Raw genomic sequence first — 12832 nt, forward strand, 5'->3', positions numbered from 1 at the left:
AATAGAGTCCAGGCACCTATGAATAAATGCCACAAGACAGAAAAAAAATGATTTAACACCTGATGAGGTAGAGGATTTTGAAGAGAGGACAGAACAACAGAATGCTATTCCCAAAAGGCTTAAAAGAGAAAGAGGAATTGTGAGAACAGAATTTGTGGTCTGCACAGCAGAAATAACGAGCAGAATAGAAACACTTCAATTCACAGCAGCAAGTCTCACCAAGGAAACAAAAGAGAGGATAACTGATTGGGAATGCGAATATATGGAGGTGAAGAAAAATTGGAAGAAGAGAAGCAAAAAATAATAACATTAAAAGAAAGAAGATTTTCTTTTACTACAGACAAGATCCAAAGAGATAGTTTAAGGGATTATAGGTCACCCATAAGAACATGACAAGTTAAAAAACTTAAACACTATACTGCAAGAAACAATACAAGAAAATATAATATGAGAAAACTGTCCAGAATTTCTGAACACAGAAAACAAAGTACCAATTGAGAGAATCATATATCTTTTCTAGAAGAAACAACAACATCATATTGGTGCAAATTCCAAGACACATAAAATATTTGTATAACTTCTTCTGACCTTCATGTGAGCACTTGCCTTGTGTGAGTTCTCCATAAAATATTCTTTTAGGCAAACATATGTTTGGCATTTGAACAACATGGCCAGCCCATCAGAGTTTTGCTCTCTGCAGAAGAGTTTGGATGCTTGGGATAGCACTGGTGACAACAGAGTCACCTTAAAAAAGATTAAGCTAAACCAAATGACACAGAGCAATGTGTTTACAATAGAAGAACGGGGAGGGGATCACAATTTTGAAAAAAATATTGGAAATGAATGGAGGAAATCATAAACTTACCTCTCATAATTTTAAAGTATATATATTAACAATCCAATAAAATGAAAAAAAAAGTGACAGATTGGATAAGAAAAAAAACTTCATAATCTGTTGAATAAAAGAAACATATTTTAAAAACAAAAACATGCATAGAATAAAAATGGACTGGAACAAAATGTACTATACATTAGATAAAATTTTTTTAATAATTAAGATTTTTTATTTTTAGTTTACAACACTCAGTTCCACATAACTTCAAGTTCCAGATTTTCTTTCCTTCCCTCCCCCCTCCCTCCCCAAGAAGGCATGGAATCTGATATGTCTTCTACATACAACTTCACATTGAACTTATTTACACAATAGTCAAGTTGTAAAGAAGAATTATGACCAATGGAATGAATCATGAGAAAGAAGAAACAAAACAAAACAAAAAAAAAACAAAGACAAAAACAAAAGAGAAAAAAAAAGTTAGCTACAGCTAACATTTCTAGTACCAAATTGAATAGTAGGGGTGATAACAGACATCCTTGTTTCACCCCTGATCTTATGCATCTAGGCTATCTCCATTACAAATAATGCTTGTTGATGGTTTTAGATAGATGCTATTTATGATTTTAAGGAAGGCTCCACTTATTCCTATGCTTTCTAGTGTTTTTAATAGGAATGAGTGTTGTATTTTGTCAAAGACTTTTTCTGCATCTATTGAGATGATCATGTGGTTTCTGCTAGTTTTGTTGTTAATATGTTCAATTATGTGGATAGTTTTTCTCATATTGAACCAGCTTTGCATTCCTGGAATAAATCCTACCTGGTTGTAGTGTATTATTCTCGTGATAAGTTGCTGCAATCTTTTTGCTAATATTTTATTTAAAATTTTTGCATCAATATTCATTAGGGAAATTGGTCTGTAAATTTATTTCTCTGTTTCGATTCTTCCTGGTTTCGGTATTAGTAGCATATTTGTGTCGTAAATAGAATAGAATAAAAATGAAGGACTGGAACAAAATGTAATACACATTAAATAAATTTTAAAAAAGAAAAATAGGAGTTGCAATTATACTATTGGACAAAGCAAAAACAAATATTCAAAACATTAAAAAAAAGAATAGATGAGGAAATTCTATTATGCTGAAAGGAACCATAGATAACAATCCAATATCAATATTAAACTGGAATCGTCTAAATGCCTTTGCATCTCAGTTCCCAAAGGGAACATTAACTGAACTACAAAAATTTGTAGAAAGTAACAAAACAGTGACAGGAGATTTTAATGTCCCTCTCAGTTTTGGATAAGTCTATCAGAAAGATAAACAAAAGGGAAAATAAAAAGCTGGATAAATTACTGAAGAAACTAGAGCTACAAGATATACAATGTCTTCTAAATAGGAGCACAAAGAGCGTGTGTGTGCGTGCGTGCGTGTGTGTATGTGTGTGTGTGTTTATTATATAATATATGTGCATGTTGTTTTTGAATTGTTTCAGTCATGTCTGACTCTCTGTGGCCTCATTTGCGGTTCTCTTGGCAAAGATACTAGAGTGGCTTGCCACTTCTTTCTCCAGCTCATTTTATAGATGAGGAAACTGAGGCCAACAGGCTTAAGTGACTCACCCAGGATTATACAGCTAGCATATGTCTGAAGCTAGATTTGAACTCAGGTCCTCCAGGCCCAGTGCCCTATCCACTGCACCACCTACCTACCTGTATATACGTCAGTACTACATGGAATTTTTCCAAATATCAAACATGTATTAGGGCACAGAGATATGGCAAAGAAATGTAAAAAGGAAGAAATAGTAAATACATCCTTTAGCAATTCAAATATTATAAAACTAGTCATTAGTTCAGGGATTACTACTATGCAAGCAAAACAGGCAAAACCAAATGGAAACTTAACAATTAAATCCTAAAGAATTAGTGCATCAAAATACAAATAGCAGAAACAAGTAATATGTGAAAAAAAATTATAACGGTGATTCATTGCACCAAAATTTCAGGTAGGAAGCTAAATCAGTCCTCAGGGGGAAAACCATGTATCTACAAACTTACCTACAAGAACTTCATCATCCTTAAAGATCGCATCAGCACTAGAACTCATATTTCATTAGTATTCCCTACCCTGGGGTCCCTCTTTTCTTCTGATTGGAGAGGGTGGAGGGTGGAATCTTCTCTCAGATCCTCCAAAAGTTCTATCAAACTTTAAAACAACAGTTATTATCCATACTACACAAATTATTTTCAAAAACTGAAAATGAAAGCATTCTACTTTAATCCTTTTATAAGAGAGCTATAATACTAATATTTTAACCAAGTGGGACAAAACAAAGAAAATTATACACTAATGCCATTAATGAATATAGAGTCAGAAATTTTAAATAAAATCTTGCCAAACAGACTACAGTAATTTATCCAAGAAATCATTTATTATCACCAACTTGGATTCATAACAGGGATGCAAGGATGCTTCAACATCAAGAAAACAATCAACATAATTAATCATATTTAAAACAAAACCATCCAAAACTGTATGATTATATCAATAGATGCAGAAAATGCCTTTGACAAAGTATAGCACTTAATTATGCTAAAACTCTACAAAGTATCAGGCTAGAGGGATGTTTTCTGATATTATAATAAGTATCTATGTAAAACCAAAAACAAGCATCATATGCCGTAGGGATACACTAGAAACTTTTCCAAAAAGTGTAAGAATAAAGTAAGGCTGACCACTCTCCCCACTATTATTTTCTATAGTTCTGGAAATGCTAGCAACATCAGTAAGACAAGAGAAAGAAATTACAGGTGCAAAGATAGGTAAAGAAGAAATAAAACTATCCCTTGCTGATGACATGGTGGTATACATGAAAAACCCTAGGGAATCAGCAAAGATACAAATTAAAATGATTAATACAAATTTAAAATCATTAATTAGTAGCTGGCTAAGATGAATGAATGAATGAATGAGTATTTATTAAGCACTTACTACATGCAAAGCACTGTCCTAAGTATTGAGAATCCTCCCCCCCAAATAATAATAAGACAGTCTTTTTGAAGAACTCACATTCTAATGGGGAAGACATTCCACTACCACGTGGAAACCAGAAGTTTCAGCTGCAAGTCAGATGGAAAAGTATCATTACGTTCAGGATGCAGTGACCAAACAGATGGCAATGCATCTTCATTAATGACATTCCCATTGAGAATGTCTCCTTTTCTAGTCTTCAGTAGAGATGGGAGGTCATATCTCCACAGGATTGCTTTAGAGGGTAATAGCTCCAAGGGCTAGTCTGGAAGTAGGACAAGTGGTCTGCAGGAGAAGGTGCTGTTACTCTTAGGGTAGTTAGAGTACCTCCCTGAACTGGCTTTTGTTGGTGGTGGCAAAAAAAAAAATGGACCCCTTCCCTGGAGTGAGTTCTCCCCTCAATGATGGCTCCTGGGGCCTGATCCTATTCTTTCCAACTTTCCAACCTCTCGACACATATGAAGATTTCCCTTTGTCCCTTAGTATCCTTTTTCTTCTTTGTTTTCACTTTGAAGCTTTTCTATTTTTGTTGCTGTTTTTGGCATTCTTGGAGTGTAGAAGTATTCTTCAGTTCCCTTTCTCTTCCAGGAGCATATGCTCTGAACACAGGTAGCAATCATATCTTAATTTCTCTCCAGACTGCACTACTAACTCTCAAATAAATCTTCAAAACTCAACTATATTTCCATATAATAATAACAACAAAATCCAAGAGGCAATATTAGAAATTACTATAAAGTGCATAAAATATCTGGGAGCCAATCTATCAAAACACAAAAAGAAGTATAGTTTCAATTGCCAATTCTCCTTCAAGATATAATGAACAATTTAAAAAGTAGGAGGAATAGTTAGTTCTTGTGGCTGGGCTATGACAAGGTGGTAAAAAATGACAAAATTACCAAAATTATTTTACATTTTGAATGCTGTGCCAATCAAGTTATCAAGGGACACATTATAGAACTTGATAAAATAACAACAAAATTCATTTGAAAAAACAAAAGATCTGCAATATCAAGGGAAATGATGAAAAGAGGTAGAGATGAAGGGGGAATGGTACTTCCAAACCTCGAATTATATTATAAAGCAGCAGTCATCAAAACCAACTGGTATTGGTTAAATATAGAGAGGATGATCGATGGAATAAACTAGACAAGGAAAAATCAGAAACAATGTAACTCAATAACTAAGTGTTCCCTAAAGTACAAAATATAAATTACTTAGGGAAGAGCTTCCTACTTTGTACAAATTTCTAAGAAAACTGGAAAGCAGTATGGCAGAAATTAGACTTAGACCAGCACCTTACACCATATTCCTTAACACATTCTAAATAAATCCATGACCTCAGTATTAGATACCATGTTATAAAAAATAGTAAGAAGAGAAGCTGATCATATACCTTTCACAGCTATGAGTTGGAGATTTATTCTTAACCAAATGAGGAAAAGAAGCAATTACGAAAGATAAAAGAGATAACTTTGATTACATGAAATTGAAAGATTTTGCACAGAAAAAAATTAATGCTCTTAAGATAAGAAAGGAAGCAGTCAAATAGGAAAAAATCTTCATATCAAATTTCCTGATAATGGTTTGATGTCCAGCATAAAAACAATAGGGGCACACATGTATCTATGGATCTAATTCCAATTGCCATTTTCCAATAGATAAGAGGTCAAATGATATGAAGAAACAGTTCTCGAAAGATGAATTACAAGGTGGTCAACAACTACATGAAGGAATGGTCCAAATCAGTAATAATAAGAGAAATGTACATCAAAGCTTCTTTCAAGTTTCAACCCTACCCTGCAAATTAGCAAAAATGACAAAAGATTCAAATAGTTCACATTGGAGGAGTTATGGGAAGATATGCATACATATACTGTTGGTGGAGCTGTTAATTGGTTCAACCATTTTGGAAATCAATTTAAAATTATGCAAATAAAATGGCTAAAATATCCATAGCCTTTGATGCAGACATTTTAGTACTAGGCATGTATCCCAAGGAAGCCACTAATAAGAAAAAAGTCTCCACATATCTTAAAATATTAATAGTAACACTTTTGTGATAGCAAAGTATTGGAAACAAGGTAGATGTCCATTGACTGGAGAATGGCTAAACAAATTGTGGTACATAAATGTAACGTAACATTACTTTGCTGAGAAAATGTTGAATGTGATGAACACAGAAATGCAAGGAAAGAGATATATGAAATGATACAGAGGGAGGTAAGTCGAGCCAAGAAAACAATGTATACAAAGACTACCATAATGTAAATGGAAAAAACAACCTCCCCCCTCCACACACACACACACACACACACACACACACACACACACACAAACACACACTCATGAATCAAAAATCTATGTTGCAAAATTATAAGGAATAATCATGGCTTGAAAGAAAATATATGAGAGAATGCTCCTTACCCACTCCTTTGTAAAGGTGAGAGGTCAATAGGAGTTGCACATTGCACTTGTTCTCAGACTTTTTCAATACATTGATCAATTGTGATAATTTTTCTTCTCCTTTTCCCTTTTTCATTTTTAAAAATACTATTAATTACGTAGTATGGCTCTTTGGTAGGTAGAGGGAGAAGGATACTGAGAAAGACTATAACAATGTAAAAAAATACATCAATAAAACTTATTTTTAAAAACACTAGAAAGAATAGGAATAACTGAAGCTTTCCAATTATTTTATTACCCAATAATTTCCAATATAATTATACTATCTATTTAAATAAAGAGCCAGATCTAATTGTTATGGAAATAGGGTAGAGGCCTTTTTAATATATATGATCAGGGGTAAAGGAAGGATGTCTATTATCACCTTTCAATAGAGTTCAAGAAATGCTAACTACAGCAATAAGACAACACAAAGAAATTGAGGAGATGAACACAGGCAAAGAGGAAACAAAATAATCACATTTGCAGATGATATGATGGTTTATTTGGAGAAAGTCAATCAAAAGTTAATTGAATCAATTAAGAACTTTAGTAAAGATGCAGAATATTAAATAAAACCACATGAATATCACTATTTTTGTATATTACCAACAAGAACCCACAGGAAGAGAAACAGGAATTCCATAACTACAGATAATACAAATTATTTGGGGATGTACCTGCCAAGACACACACAGGAACTATATGAGCACAATTACAAGACATGTACAGTTGCCTAGTGTTTGATAAATACAGAGATCTCAGCTATTGGACAAGAACTCACTATTCAACAATGGGTCACAGCACTGGTAGCTGCCTTGAGCTTTTCAAATTTGATCTCTTGCCACATGCAATGGGCCCCTGTATTGGTGGAGTCTGAATACATATTACATCATTAAGGCAAAATTCAGGACCTCGAAGAGGACCATGAGCATGCTTGAATGATTCAGAATGGCAGGATATAATGAATTCTCTAGGTAGAAGGCAGAGGAAGTATAACATTTATTTAGACTCCAAAGGATCAGACCCAAGGACCAATGCCCCCAATTCGATCTCGGCAACAACATTCCAAGACCAAAAAGCCCACCTCACTATAGTGATAAGGAGGTTACAACAAAATACTATAGCAGCAAGCCAGACCATACTTGTGCTTCTCCTCAATGCTAGGACCCTCCTATAAGAAGATCACTCACAAGTCCTAAGTCCCTGCTCAGCAATCTCTCCTGCAGCTCCACTGACTCCAAGTTCCAAAACTGCCTCTTGTGTTCAGCACTCTCTGTTCTGTACACTCTGGAAGCTGGCCCTTGGCTCCTGAATCCTGCGCTCTCAGTCCTCAGTTTCACAGCTTCTCACTTCTGCTCTTCCATTTCTTGACTTCTTCAGTTTTTGCCCTTTCCAAGCTCTGTTCTCTCTTTTTATACAGTCCTTAGACATCATCTGATTGACTAGAGCTCAGGAACATACCATGGGCTCTGGTCTTAGCAACTACTCTTAGGGCTCCCTAGGGCTTCCCTCCTCTCTCAAACTAGCTAACTAGGTTGTTAACTGGCCTGGGGCCTCACATTTAATTAGTTAAAGTGTGTGGGCTTCTCTCTAATCAGACCTCCCTTTGTAGGCCCCATGTGAAGCCTATTCAATGGGCAAGAAAGATTTTTTCATTTACTGATTGGCTACACATACACAGTCAGTTTCCTGTAGAAACATGAGTTCTATAAATATTTTTGTGCAACTAAAAAGTTTTGCAATTTCATTTACTTCTTTTGGAGATGGGCCAAGCAATGATATACCTGGGTTAAAGAGGCTTGCACTGGTTTACTTGCACTGGTATACAGAGAAAGCACAAAATGCTTTTCAGAATGGTTATACCCATCCACAGGTCCATCAACAATCGATGCACCTTTTTTCCTCCAGCCTACCTAATATTTTTCATTTTCCTTTTCTGCCATCTTTGCCACTCTGTTGAGTATGTGGTGGAATCTCAGAACTGCTGGAATTTGCATCTCAATAATTCATAGTGATTCAGACTGTTCTCTTTCTGCTCCCCGCCACCCCACCATGATTCCAGATAGTCTAGATTTATTCCCTGAAGAAGTGCCTGTTGATATGCTTAGAACATTTACCAGTGTACAATGAACAAAAACACTTAAAGGAGCTCTTTTGGTGAGGGCAAAAACCCTGGAAAGTCAAGGAATGTCCATCCATTGAGGAATAGCATAATTCATTGGGATACGTCAATATGGTTCAATGCTATTGTGCTGTCAGAAATGAGCAAACAGATTTCAAAGAGCCATGGTAAACTATATTATATATATATATGTATATATATATCACACACATATTTAGTATATACATACTATATATGTATATATAAATATATATATAAACTATATATACATACACACGTACATACATATATACATACATACATATATGTGTGTGTGTGTGTGTGTGTGTGTGTATACACTAGCTGTTGCAGAGTCAAGCAAGTAGAACCAAAGGAATAATTCCCACTTTACTATCAATATTATACAAACAATATTGAAAACTTTTATAAAATTTTACAAAAGAAAATGTGCTAAACCAGGAAAAAATTTAATACAATAGTAATGATAGCCTAAAGACAAACAACTTCCAAAGCTCCAATCAATACAATGACCACTGATGATTTCAAAAGACTGATGAGGTCATTCAAGGTGTAAGCTTCTGAGTTATGATTTAAACTTAGGTCTTCTGAACCACCTAGTTCCCTAGGGTAAGGGGAAAGCATAGACAGGTCTAGAAAGAGAAAAGTCTGAGACTTGGAGAAAGGCAAAAGAATAGATTAAAGGAGAAGAATTGGAAAGACGGAGGTGGGTTATGGGAGAGAAGTGGGAAGAAGGGCTGAGGAAGGAGGAGTCATAAAGGACTAGATAGGTGAGGAAATGGGTTGATTGGGTTTGCTAGGTACCTCATAAGAGGGCATGGCAACATCGGAGACAAGGAAAAATTCTCTACTGGGTGACCTGCCGACTCCCTATCCTGACCCCAATGAATCCCTCCCTACCTGGAATATTATTCTCTGTTTTTTCACACTGAAACCATTTGCCATTCTGAGAATATCAGTGGTGTTAATCACTTGGAACTATTTCCAGAGAGAGCCAATAATGGATAATAGGGTCCATTCCAAGGATTTTGTAAGTCAGGAAAGGGAACATCCTCCTGTGAAGAAAGGAAGAGAGAATGAGAGAAAACATGGTCACAGAACCCGAATACCATCAGGCTTCCAGGGCAATTAGAGCCAGGCAGGTGTCTGCCCTAGGAATAAGCTATTTTAATTTGTTTTTTGTATCTCCAACACTGACTGGGAATCTTTGGTGTAAACTCTGCATGGAATCATCTTAGCTTCCTATTAAGTGTCTAGGAATTCTAGTTTCCCAAAGGAAATAGCCCAAAGAATTCCTGCAAAAGTCATCAGTCAAAGGCAAAGATTTGTCAGGAGCCATTGTTTAGTAAACATCAATCTGCAGGCTTCTGAGCGCCAACACATTCCTGGAAACAAGGGCCGATAAAATGAGAAGCAAAAGTCTTCATATCAGGCCCTGATTTCTAGTGAACATTAAGAAAATGAGGTGAGATCTTGGTTCTTGAGCTCCAGGAGGATGCAGGCATCTGGTTGCATCGCTGCTCACTTACCTGCTCTGACTGGTAAGGATCATTCCAATCTGCTGTCTGTGAAACTTGAGCCACAGGGAATGGTTGTGGAGGACCACTTTCAATTTTCTTGAGAAGGGGTCCACCTGCAGTTGTCCGTGGTCCTGATATGCATATCTACCTCAGGGCTGGCAAAGAGCTGAGAACTCTGGAGATGGTTCCTGCCCAGTGTTGAGCTAGCCTGCTCATAGCCTTTGGTTGGCTGGAGTTGGTGGGCACCATCTCAATACTGGTCCTAGGGGTAGGAGGGTTGAAGGGCTATTTCTCTCTCTGCCCCTCTGACTTGGTGAGATTTGCAGTCCTTGAGGATGAGTGCAGGAAGATGGGGCTCAAAGGGCTTGCAGCCGGGACTTCAAGATTCTTCTCTCCCCAAATTAGCAGTAGCAGGTCACTATCCAAAGATGAATCTTCTATCCCAAGACTGAATGAATTTTGACCATTCTGGGCCTCAGGTGTTGTCTCTTTTCATAACTCTTCCCTCTTTGGCCCACCCAGAAGCCCTCCCTGCTCCCACCTTGAGTGTACCCTCTGGTGCTAGAGATTCATATCTTATCTCTCTTTATCTATACTATGCCTTCCCTTTCTCTTTCTTGTCATTGCTAAACACAGCATTCCCAGGACTAAGCTGCCTTATATTGCTAATAATTGGCATTCTTCTTTTATCCTTGACCTGCAAGTATCCATCGCTGGTCCCTTTTCTGTTTGAGTTTGTCACCCCTGTTATAGGATGTGGAAACACTGGTGCACATGATAGAGCTAAGTTGAAATTCAGACTCCTCATCTAAAAGAGTCCTCTGATGTGAGGAAATGGTACAAATCAAATCGTGATAAAGGAGGATGTATTCTGTGATACCACAGTGGCAGATTTGACTGGGATCATAATGCCATCATCTGTTTTCTCCTGTTTTTAGTCTTTTGACTTGATTTTCATATTTCTCATTGCCTCATAGCATCTCTGTCTTCTATTTGGTCCCTTCTACTTTTCAGAGTTTTTCCATGGTTGAAATTTTGTAGCTCTTACATTCTACTGGACATTCCTTTTCCATAGTGCTCTCATTTCACTATTAAAACATTATTACATTCTTTTTAAAAACACTTATTTCCTCTCTTTCAAGATTTCTTGTTCAATTTCTGATCAAGCTTTGTTTTCCCTTTGAGGCTTTCCTTATAGATGTTTTAGAATCAGCTCCCAAGGTCTTCTACCTAATCAGGTATTGAATCATTTTCCTTTCTCTTTCCTCTCTCTATTCAAAGATAGCTGCATTCTATGAGCTGATATGGAGGCCATATTCCATTGTGTAATGAATAACATCCCTCTGGCATTATCTACTTATGTTCAAGGACCTTTATTAATTATTCTTCCTCCTGAAATTTCAGAATTTTTTTCTTTATTCTCCCTTATAACTCCTTTCCTGATTCCTTTCCCTTTAAAGGCAATTTCCCTGGAGGCTGAACCTCAAAACAGTCTCCCAAACATTTCACCTCCCTCCGTCTCTGGGATAACTTAACTGCCTCCAGCTAGGTGCTGTAGTCTTTTCTTCACACAGTGCAATTTCATGTAGACACACACACTATAATCTTTTTCTACTGACCCATCTTCCTATTTCTTAGCCAGTACCAGATAGTTTTGATAATTACTGCCTCACCATATAGTTAAAGATCGGGTACTGCTAGACCTCCTTCCTTAACATTTTTTTTGCATTAATTCCTTTGATATTCTTGACCTTTTTTTCTTCTGAATGAATGCTATTATTATTTTTTCTAGGTCAATAATATAATTTTTTGGCAATTTAATTTGGATGGCATGGGATAAGTAGATTAGTTTGGGGAGAATTATCATTTTTATTATATTGGCTCTGCCTATGCATGGACAATTAATATTTTGCCAATTACTTAAATTCAACTTTATTTGTATAAAAAGTGTTTTATAATTATGTTCATGTGGTTCCTGGATTTGTCTTGGTAGGTATACTGCCAGAAACTTTGTGCTTTCTATGGTTATTTTAAATGTGGTCTCTCTTACTATTTCTTTTTGCAGGGTTTTGTTGGTGATGTATAGAAATGGTGATGATTTTTGTGGGTTTATTTTATATCCCCTACTCCACTTTCCAGACTCATGAGTCAATCAGGTTTACACTTTGGCCCTGGAACTCAAGGCCATGAGCAGCATGGGAGAAAAGCTGAGGAGCAGTCTTCCTTCCAGTGCTCCTTCATGCTATTTCCAAGACAGAAATCATACCTTTGCTTCTGATCAGCCTTGGTTCAGTTATTCAAGAAAAAAACTAAAGAGAGAGGTCAGGGAAGGGAGCACATGGTCAATCCAGTTTTCGGTGCCCTTTCAGAGGTGACACAACTTACAAGTGTCTCATTGTGATTCTCCCTCCAGAACCACACACACACAGAGGAAGAGACTGTCTTGTGGCTGGGAAGTCAGAAATTTGATCCCTACTATGATATATCATACATCCCAAGGGGAGTCACACATTCTCTCCCAGATTGGCTTGTCCAAGTAGACCCTAGGAAAGTCTAAATAATATGGGCACTTATCCCACCTCACCCTCAATAACTTTCATACATTCAGACAGGCAGTCTTTTCCAAGTTTATTTCAAAGAAAGAAAATAAACCAAAGATATTGGCATAGTATACCGTGGACAATAGATTCTTCAGAAAAGGAACAGACATTTTTCTAAAACCTAAACATAAAAACTTCTCATCACACCACTTTCAAATCCCACTGCAACTATTCCATACTCCCAAGAAGAAAGGAGCCCATATTTTACACTACAACAAAAGGAATTTCTTATTAAGCCTGGTCAGGTGGCTATCATCATC

This window comes from Trichosurus vulpecula, chromosome 4 (assembly GCF_011100635.1).
Source record: "Trichosurus vulpecula isolate mTriVul1 chromosome 4, mTriVul1.pri, whole genome shotgun sequence".
NCBI lineage: Eukaryota > Metazoa > Chordata > Mammalia > Diprotodontia > Phalangeridae > Trichosurus > Trichosurus vulpecula.